The sequence below is a fragment of the Anomaloglossus baeobatrachus genome, unplaced genomic scaffold (genome assembly GCF_048569485.1).
Source record: "Anomaloglossus baeobatrachus isolate aAnoBae1 unplaced genomic scaffold, aAnoBae1.hap1 Scaffold_91, whole genome shotgun sequence".
Lineage (NCBI taxonomy): Eukaryota > Metazoa > Chordata > Amphibia > Anura > Aromobatidae > Anomaloglossus > Anomaloglossus baeobatrachus.
In genome coordinates, this window is record NW_027445305.1 from 447,623 (window position 1) to 458,397 (window position 10,775).

The 10,775-nt window shown below is 46.8% G+C and overlaps 1 pseudogene; it reads left to right on the top strand.

Moving 5' to 3' along the window:
- Positions 1 to 6,105: 6,105 nt before the first annotated feature.
- On the top strand, positions 6,106 to 6,312 carry LOC142289214 (U2 spliceosomal RNA; annotated as a pseudogene).
- The last annotated feature ends 4,463 nt before the right edge of the window (positions 6,313 to 10,775 follow it).

Genomic DNA, 10,775 nt, shown 5'->3' on the forward strand with positions numbered 1-10,775 from the left:
CCTTGCTTGTATCATCATATACTGGGAAGACAATGTGTATATATGCATATGCTTTTTTTCAACAATAAATTTAACAAAAGGACATCATAAAGGTGTAATATAAATTTGCTATAATATGAAAAGCCCCTTATATCTACATCAACCTTGGGCAAGTGAAGCACCAATTTTAATATATATTATGCATATATACACATATATCTCCATGACAATCGCTTTTTTTTTTTTTTTTCCTTCTCTCCGTATTATTATCAGTACCTATTACTCCTCTACCTATAAAAATATAAATTAATTAAAAGGAAACAGTTCTATATCATTATTGAGTCCATATGGTTTCAAGGTGTTCAATTCAAAAATCCATTGGCTTTCTGCTCGTGACATTTTTTTAATGAAATCGCCACCTCTCCAATCCTTAGTTATTTTTTGTACGCCCCATACTTGGGATCCTTTAAAGGACCCTCCATGTTTTAACACATAATGTCTGGATAGGGGGTCCTTAGTACATTTATTTTTAACACTTCTAATGTGCTCACCCACCCTTTTCCATAGGGGTCTAATAGTTCTCTCAATGTATTTTTTCTGACAGGGACATTGAATTCAATATACTACTCCCTTTGATTGACATGTAATAAATTCTCTAATCATGACTTCTGACTGCCCCTGTAAGAAGGATTTCCGTGAAATATTTTTTGTATTCTTACATACTATACAGCTTTTGCATGGAAAAAAACCTTTCAGGCCAAATAATCCTCCCTTATTAGGTGCTGTAAGATTACGTATGGTGGGTGCCACTAAATTGCCAATATTGTTTGCCTTCCTATATATGAATATAACGTCTCAAACTTGTACATAAATATTGTACAACTTAAAACTTGTAAGTTAGCCAGGGGTGGTATAGTACATCTTTCATTGTATAAGTCTAAATTATTAACCAAACAAAATATATGCCACCGGCCGGGGCATTACATTAGACTGGTAAAACTAAATCAATGTGAATATTGTATCACCTCGAAGTTAATTGGTTATACAAAAGAATTTTATTCTCATTACTTTCATTTTTTATTTTATGTGGTCCTTGTTTTATGTGGTCCTTGGTTTTAGTAATAATCAGTGTATTGTATATTATCAAATACTCTGTCTTGAAACAAGGATAGCAACAAATTTTTTATTTGTGGTCTATTAATAAAATTATAAAAACCCATCTAGCGCTGGTTTATTGTGGATTTTTACTTAAAATCCTTTACACAGTTTATTAAAGGCTACTTTACACACTGCGATATCGGTCCCGATATCGCTAGTGTGGATACCCGCCCCCATCTGTTGCGCGACACGGGCAAATCGCTGCCCATGCTGCACAACACCGACCAGACCCGTCACACATACTTACCTGCCCGGCGACGTCGCTGTGACCGGCGAACCGCCTCCTTTCTAAGGGGGCGGTCCGTGCGGCGTCACAGCGACGTCACTGAGCGACCGCCCAATAGCAGCGGAGGGGCGGAGATGAGTGGCCGGAACATCCCGCCCACCTCCTTCCTTCCTCATAGCGGCTGGGAGGCAGGTAAGGAGAGGTTCCTCGTTTCTGCGGTGTCACACGGAGCGATGTGTGCTGCCGCAGGAGCGACGAACTACATCGTTACTGCTGCAGTAACGATAATCGAGAATGGAGACCCATGTCACCGATGAGCGATTTTGCACGTTTTTGCAGCGATGCAAAATCGCTCATCGGTGTCACACGCAGCAACATCGCTAATGCGGCCGGATGTGCGTCACAAATTCCGTGACCCCAACGACTCCGCATTAGCGATGTCGCAGCGTGTAAAGCCCCCTTTAGTGGGAGTGGTGTACAGGGTCTTAGCAGTAAAGAGTATTCCATATTTCTGCCAGATACCCACAGAGATATTGAAATCTGAAAAAAGAGACTTCTGCTCATTGAAGGTAAGAACTGCTCACATAGCGTTCAACTCCACAGCAAACGAGTGCTCTAGCACTGGCATCTCAGCAGGGATATTCCCCTACTACACATGTGTGTCTGGGTCCCTGTGACAGTTTACAGGACATAACTCAGGGCACCTAGACAGAAGGCAGAGGGACTACTTTCTATTTCTGGTGTAGAGCTTAGTACAATATATATATATATACTATTACATGTGACACATGTACCTTGTATTACCATTATTCGCTGTATATGAACCCCTTTTCTCCGGGCATTATTTGTCTATAGCATTTTTCACGAACCTGAGGCAACTGAGAACCCTTCAGTGAAGGAATTCCACTAACCCTCACAATACCAACCAGGGGCCTCCCTGCAGTAACTCAGGTAGTTGTACCCATTCTCTTTCCGCATTCTATGTGTTCTTCTTCTTTCTTCTTTTTTTTCTTTTTTCTTCTTTTTATTTCTATCATGTAGTTCAGGGGTTTATAGATATATGTCCTGCATCTCATATTTCCTTTAGTGGTGCTTCTTACCCATTCTCATATCATTTACCCTAGTATTTCATGATCCTGAGGCGACTGAGAACCCTTTAATAAAGGAATCCTTTTTCATTTGAATTGTCAAGTGATACTTACCAGTGACTATCACGTAATGTTACAGGTAGTTGCATTTTCTTCCTCTTCTTTCTCTCCTTTCTTCTTTGTCACACGGTCCATTGTGTTATAGCCCACGTGTCATGATAACACTTGTACCATCTTTTCATTTAGATTCCACCTACAATTATTTACCGATTCCAGTTCTGAAATAGGCTTTCATGATCTACTCACTAGAATTCTCAAGTGCATAAGGTACTGAGACATATACATGTTCACACCATTATAAAGAACAAAGTATAAACATTGAGGTTTTTCTCACACCCATGTTCCTGTGTTCTTTGATATGATATGTGTTCATTTCCTTCACTATATAGGATTGCAAGTTTTCCATTTGTACCTTAATGGCAATGACGCTATACAATTGAACACATATCATCCTGTTATCCATATAGGTGTGTATTTACCTGCTTGACTATTTTTGGTTGTTTGATCCAGAATGTTTCTCCAGATAGGTCATGTGGAAATTTTCTTTCCTCAGTACAAATGTTTTCACTATGGCTTTGGAAAAATTTTCATGGTCATTTGACCCATTGTACTCTCAAGTAGCAATATATTGTACTGTTATGTTGTACTATGTACTAATTACGTGTTTATATGGTTTTGTAACCCTTTATGATCTTAGATAACTTTATCCTTGATAAAGACCTAAAAACAAGGTCGAAACGTTGGATGAATTATCCTTTTGCACAAATAAAGAATTTTCAGCATTCCAAGAGTTCTTTTCTTACGTTATTGATCACTATAGTGTGCCAGAGCTATTTCTATTGAATTGACTGTTATTTTTTCTGAGCACCTGCTATATACACAGTGACCCAGACATATTCAAGTTTCATTCAGAAGGCAGAGGGAAGCCTTAGCAGCTGAGCCTATATCTTGGCTTGTGAGCATTAGAACAGGCCGGCGATTACAGGGTAACATGAAAAATGTCCAGCTTGCATTATGACTAGAACATGACAATATCCTTTTAAGTACTAACCTATGATGCGTTCCTAAGCAGTTGATGTTATATGTTCTACATTTCATTTTCTGCATACTTTACAAGTAGTAGAATTTGCTTTGATATAGGCAACTGGATTTTCACAATGAAAAGGCAAAGGATAACGCCCGAAAAAGACGCCATACATTATGTCAGTGCCATCACTGACAAACCTGGATTGACCATGAAATACATCAATCCCCTTAAAGGTGAGTTAAAACAAGTTTTAACTAAATTGCCTTAATATTGTCATGCATTAGAATGACTGTCTTAGGTAATGATAAATATTTTCTACAGGAAGAGTAGTGTTTGCTGAAACTGAAATCGAAAAAGGGAGTTTTGTTGCAGAATATCGAGGCGAGCTCACGTATGCACTTACGATGGTAGACAACTACTCGAGATTTATGGTTGTGGTACAAGTCAAAGATCTAATGGCCCATACTGCAGCGAAGGTCTTCCAAGCACACTTATGCAGACCTCATGGCTACTCAGAGAGAGTCCTCACAGATCAAGGCACAGCCTTTGAAGCGGAAATCTTCAAGGACTTCTGCAGCTTTTACCGATGCAGGAAGATGCGCACTACACCCTACCATGCTCAAACCAATGGTTATCAACCTGCTCAGGACTTTACCCCATATTCCAGATGTGGCCTTACAAGTGATTTATAGAGGGGTAACAATACGTTGGGCTCACCGGATCTAATCTCCCTTTTTATACACCCTAAAATCTTGTTTGCTTTAGAATAAACAATAACATCATAAAGGTATAGCAGTACCGTTTCAAAGTTTCGGTGTCCCAAGCAGCATTCCATCAGCCTCTGGAAGGTTCCTGGCAAATTGCACAGCTCGAAGGGCATGCTTTTGAACTCGCAGAGACCCATCGGGGTGGCAAAGGCGGTCTTCTCCCGGTCTGCCTCAGCAACAGACACTTGCCAATAGCGACTAGTGAGATCAAGGGTAGAAAAATAATTTGCAGTTCTCAATGCAGCTAGCTATTCCTCAATACAGGGGAGTGGTGCTGTCCTTCTTCTTTAACAGGACCAACGGAGCTGCCCAGAGGCTACAACTGTCACGGATAACCCCAGCCTCCTTCATGTTGCTCAACATGTCCTTGGTACACTGGTAATGTGCAGGTAGTTTTGGCTTATATCTCTCTTTGATGGGTGGGTGTGCACTTGTGGGGATGTAGTGTTTGACCCCTTTTATTCTTCAAAAGTCTAGCGGATGTTTGCTGAAGACTTGCTCGTATTCTTGCACTAGCCTGTAGACCCCCTTCTTGTGATGTGAAGGTGTGGAGTCAGTGCCTACGTGTAATTCCTTACACCACTCCTCTGGCTGACTTGGTGAGCTGTCACTGAATGGGTGGGCTGAAGCAATGGTGGATGCTGCTGTTTGGATAGCATGTGTATCTACTGAGAACAGCTTATCAATGGTGGCAAATCGGAGCAGCTTAATCTCTTGCTCTCCGCAGTTCAACACTCTCATGGGCACTCTTCCCTTCCATATTAATGAATAAAACTATGATGTAAATAGCATATAGATACCCCACAAATGCAGATAAAAGTAGGTTATGGGAAAAGGGGGAAGAGAGAAACAGGAAAATAGTGGAATAAAGTATACCTTCCAGGTGGGAGAGGAAATGGCAGCACAGCCAGTGGAGGTGAAGCAAGGGGAGCCTGCAACTAAAGAGTTGAGAGCGTTATCACATGGTGACTGAGCCTGATTGTAACGGGAGCATAGAGGTGCCGATCCTGTCTTACCTGCGTTGGTGTAGAAGTGGGTGTCCTGTGGTGGAGTCAGCTATGTGCAGTGGTGGCCGTGGGTTCTTTTATGTGCGACCGTAGTAATAGCTGCGCCCACTTCCTGTATGGGAGTGGAATGCAGTGAGGGTAATGGAACGCACGCCTGCGCATTTGTGTTTAACGTCGCGCATGTGCAGAACGGAGAAAAGGCTGCGCTCACTTCCTAATGAAAGGGAGTGAGACGCATCTGGGAAGGGAAGGGAAAAGATTAGGGTTTGGGGATGATGAAAGGGCTTTCTACGGGCAAGGATGGCAAAGGGTGGCAGTGACGGAAAGTCAGGCAGCCTGTCCTGTCCTGTCCTGTCCGTCCGTCTTTTTGTATCATGAATTGGAAAGACTGCAAGGGGGAGGGGAGGTGCTTGTGTCCAAAAGGAGGAGTTATTCAGATTCATTGCAGTGGGCGGCGGCTGCAAAAAGCACCATTCTTCTTGTTTTTGCTCTGCAAAACAGCCTTTTCAAGGGTTGGCTTGGGTGACAAAATGTCTTCTGTAGGCGTGGGTTTGTCTCCCTCTCCCTAAGATGTGTCCGGTATAGGCCAGGGTGCCACTCAAGGCCGTAACCAATTCGGGTTATAGCTTCTCGGCCTTTTGGCTAAGATCAAGTGTAGTTTCGGAGGACGCTACCTTGGTCGGTACTGGAAGGTGCCTGGGATTGCACGTCTGCCGGCCTTGAGGAAGTGTGTGCGCCTTCTGGTGACACATAGCCCTCTTGTGCCTGGACGGTTCCCAGGCAACGGGAGGCGATCACCTTTGTTATTTTGAAGTCCTACTGATAAACAGAAAAAAAAAAAAATTAAATCTGTTCTTATCAGTTTAATATCTGATACGTCCCCTCTCTGGGGACCATATATTAAATGGATTTTTAGAACAAGGAGATGGAAAAAATCTTGCTCTGTCCACTCCACGCATTGACCTGGTATTGCAGTACCTCCAGGACCGGTGCACCCCTTCTTAACCCAGTTTCCAAAAGCAGAACTCAATTCACCTGATTCAAATGAGCCCCATTAGTGAATTGAAAGAAAGCAAAAACTTTATATGCACCTCAATTTGGCCAATTCACTTTTCACACTTTCACCCTTTTTTTATCTTTCACACCTTTTACTTGCTTTATTGATGCAAAAAGCTGTGCCAAATAGCAAACTCATCTCCACTCAACTTGACCAACTCTGCTATGTCCCGTGCAGTATCTTATTCTCAGTCTTATCTAGATCATTTGCAATTGAATAGAATAGATCCCTTTTGGCTGCTTATGACTGTGTAAAATATGTAGTTTTACTGGGCTGGGATGAGAGAATCCATTGAAGCATGGTGTAGGGATTGTGGTTCCTGTGTGCTAAGAAGAGAGGCTGGCACCAGCCAGAAAGCCCCATTGCAGCCAATAATCACTTAATAACTTTTTCAACTTGTCATCATATGGGAGGCCTTCCATTCCTTGTAGTAGTCTAGTTGCCCACCTTTGAACTGACTCTAACTTCTGAATGTCCTTTTTAAAATGTGGAGCCCAAAACTGGTTCCCATATTCCAGATGTAGCCTTACAAGTGATTTATAGAGGTGTAACAATACGTTGGGATCACGGGATCTAATCTCCCTTTTTATACACCCTAAAATCTTGTCCCAAGCAGCATTCCATCAGCCTCTGGAAGGTTCCTGGCGCATTGCACAGCTCGAAGGGCATGCTTTTGAACTCGCAGAGACCCATAGGGGTGGCGAAGGCGGTCTTCTCCCGGTCTGCCTCAGCAACGGACACTTGCCAATAGTGACTAGTGAGATCAAGGGTAGAAAAATAATTTGCAGTTCTCAATGCAGCTAGCGATTCCTCAATACGGGGAGTGGTGCCGTCCTTCTTTTTTAACAGGATCAACAGAGCTGCCCAAAGGCTACAACTGTCACGGATAACCCCAGCCGCCTTCATGTTGCTCAACATGTCCTTGGTACACTGGCAATGTGAAGGTGGTATTGGCTTATAGCTCTCTTTGATGGGTGGGTGTGCACCTGTGGGGATGTGGTGTTGGACCCCTTTTATTCCCCCAAAATCTAGCGGGCTTCCCACCGGTAACCCGTTCCCCAGCTTGGATGGATGCTGAGGGAGCCCCTTTTGCCCGCAGGCTCTGGCCCTGGGAACTGTAGCCTTGGCGGTGACTGTGCTTCCCTCTACGGTGTGAGCTGTTGCCTTCAATCGGGTCTTGACTGCTGGGAAACCCTGGAGGTTCCTGTCGCTAACGGATTTGACCGGTTTTACGGCGACTCCTAGCCTGGTCGGATGGTGCTGGCTTCTCTTCACTCCCCGATCTGGTACCGGCGGGCCACCGCCCATCCCCGGTCCGTTCGGTTCACTCCAATCAGCCTCTCCTGCAGAAGGTCACCACCGTCTGCCAACCTTGCTGAGTGCCCGGGCCACACACCCGGACACGGTCAGTCTCCTCTCCTCTTCACTTCTCTAACTCCAAAACTGATCTCTAATCTGACTCCTTTTCCCGCCTCCAGGACTGTGAACTCCTCGGTGGGTGGGATCAACCGCCTGGCCCACCCCCTGGTGTGGACATCAGCCCCTGGAGGAAGGCAACTAGGATTTGTGTTTAGCTTCGGTGTGCCTAGCCGGAGTGTAGAGTGTGTTGGTGTAGTACCTGTGACGACCTGGCTTGTCCAGGGCGCCACATTCCCCTATAGTAAAATGCAGACCGTCCGCGGGCTGCCCGTCCATCACCGGTTTTATTTTCACAACTGAAAAAGAATAAAACGGTAAAACATGTAAAAGCATCATAAACATTTTACAACGGTACAGCTTCCGCTCTTCTCCCACCCAAACAACCTGGCCCTGATGCTGCCCCTAAGAAGCGGGCAGCACCCCTTGACCCCAGTCCAGCACCAAGTTGCCCGAGCGGGTTCTGTCTCTTTCAGGGGGCCCACGTCCAAGGGGACCCCTGAACCCCCGGAGGATCGCCACCGGTTACGGTAGTGGCGGGCCTAGGCCATCCCTTTCCTCCAGGCCCATCCTCCCAAATCAGCCTCTCCGGAGGCGGTAACGGTGTCAAGCCAACAAACATTTTTATTTACATTGCACTAAGTTTGTGGTTGCCCTGCAAGTTCTCGGGCTTGTCCGTAAGCAGTTCCTTACGCAATGGTTGCACAGTCCCTACGGGGACAACAGTTGCCGGCAACGGCCGGTTTAATCACGGTTCAATCAGGTAAACTTCTTTGGTTGATCATCTTTACTTATCATTTAAAACTTTCAAACTGGTACACTCAACACATAAAGCCCCCCCCTTTTAAAGAGTAGTTTCCCTGTACCTAAGTGGGGGTCTACCTAGGTTGGGGCGAGTGGACCTTCGGGGTCCGGTGTCAGTGGTGACAGGCAGTGGGGCAGAGGGAACAGTCAGTTCCTCCTCCCTGCTATCATGTGGGGCAGGCGGAGGCGTAGGGGAGCTGGGTACAGGTACATCCCTGGGCACTGGCTCGCGGTTAACCGTTTCCATCATTTCTTCATCCACGGGTTGTGGGAACAGTATCACTGGAAGGATCACCGCACCGTTCTGTGTAGGCCAGTCTGCTGGAAAATCACCCATCATGGTGTGGATTACCTCTTTTTCCTTCTCCACTGGACTGGGAACTGGAGCCTCATCCGCTACTCTCAATGCTGGTGGGCACTTCTTCAGGTGGTCTCGGGAAACCGTGGCCAAAGTCCCCCCCTGGTCACGGCTGATCTGGTAGGCCTTCCCATTCTCCCATCCTGTGGGCTGGACTACATACGGGGTTTTTTCCCATTGATCATCCAGCTTGTGGGCCCTTCTTTTCCGCTTCAGCACTACATCCCCAGGTTGGAAGGAACCGGCAGGCGCCTTCTTGTTGAAGCACTGCTCCTGTTGTCCCCGACTCCGGCACAAGTTCTTTTCAACATACTCCTGGACCTGTCGGTACTGTGTCCTCCGCCGAGTGTCCCATTCAGCTGTCGACAGGAGTGCTTCTGAAGCTTCCAAGCCCATTTCCAGATCCACTGGTAGCCGGCCGGGACGAGCTCTCATCAGGTATGCTGGAGTGCATTTCGTAGAGCTGGAAGGGATGTTGTTGTACATATCGACCAGGTCAGGTAGCTTCTCCAGCCACAGGTTCCGCTCTTCCAGTGGTAACGTCTTGAGGAGGCCCAGGACCAAGTGGTTCATCTTTTCACAAATGCCATTGGTTTGGGCGTGGTAAGGCGTGGTCCGGATTTTCTTGCAGCCGTACAACTGGCAGAATTCCTGGAATACCTCTGCTTCAAAGGCCGGACCCTGGTCGGTAAGCACCCTCTCCGGGTACCAATTCGGTCAACAGAAATAAGCCTGGAAAGCCTTAGCAGCGGTGCGGCCGGTTAAGTCCTTAACTGGGACAACCACCAGGAACCTCGAGTAGTGGTCTACGATGGTCAGAGCGTAGGTGTACCCACTTCGGCTGGGGGTGAGCTTTACATGGTCAAGGGCAACCAGCTCCAGCGGTTGGTGTGTAATGATCGGGTGTAGGGGTGCCTTCTGGCTGGCCTCGTCCTTCCTTCTCAATGCGCAAGGGCCACATTCTCGGCACCAGGCCTCCACAGATTCCCGCATTCCACTCCAATAGAACCGCTCTCTTAACAACATCTCTAGCTTCTTCCACCCGAAGTGCACTGCACCATCATGGTATGCTTGCAGGACGGTGGGCACGTTAGCCTGGGGAATCACCAGCTGGCGGATCTTCTCGTGAGTCTTTGGATTAATCAGCTCGCGATACAACTTCCCCTGGTGTAGGTATAGCCGGGTCCGTTCTTGCCACAGACGTTGGGCTTCGGCAGGGGCAGCAGGGTCTATCCCAGCAGAACCCTGTTCCACTAGAGTCTTGACCAGGCGGACAGCAGGTGCCTGGTCCTGAGCTTCCTGCCAGTCCTGTCGGGGCAGCGGATCCAGGTTCACCCGTTGTTGGTAGACGTGCACCTTCTCAGTGAATGGCCGGTGAAATGCAGGCAACTCGATCTCTTCGAGGTCATCATCCTCTGGCCCCTCTTCCGACAGGTGGGGCATCCGGGAGAGTGCATTGGCATTGACGTTGGTACGGCCGGCCCGGTACTTGATGGTGAAATCGTAGTTGGCTAACCTGGTCACCCACCGCTGCTCCAACGCGCCCAGCTTGGCCGTATCTAGATGGGTCAGCAGGTTATTGTCTGTGTACGCGGTGAACTTGGCTGCTGCCAGGTAATGGCGGAACCGCTCGGTGATAGCCCACACCAGTGCCAAGAGCTCAAGCTTGAAGGAGATGTAGTTCTCAGGGTTCCTCTCAGTCGGTCGGAGTTTTCGGCTAGCATAAGCTATTACCTTTTCCCTTCTGTCTTGGACCTGGGATAGAACAGCCCCCAAGCCCACATTGCTGGCGTCGGTGTAGAGGATGAATGGGCGGCTGTAGTCAGGG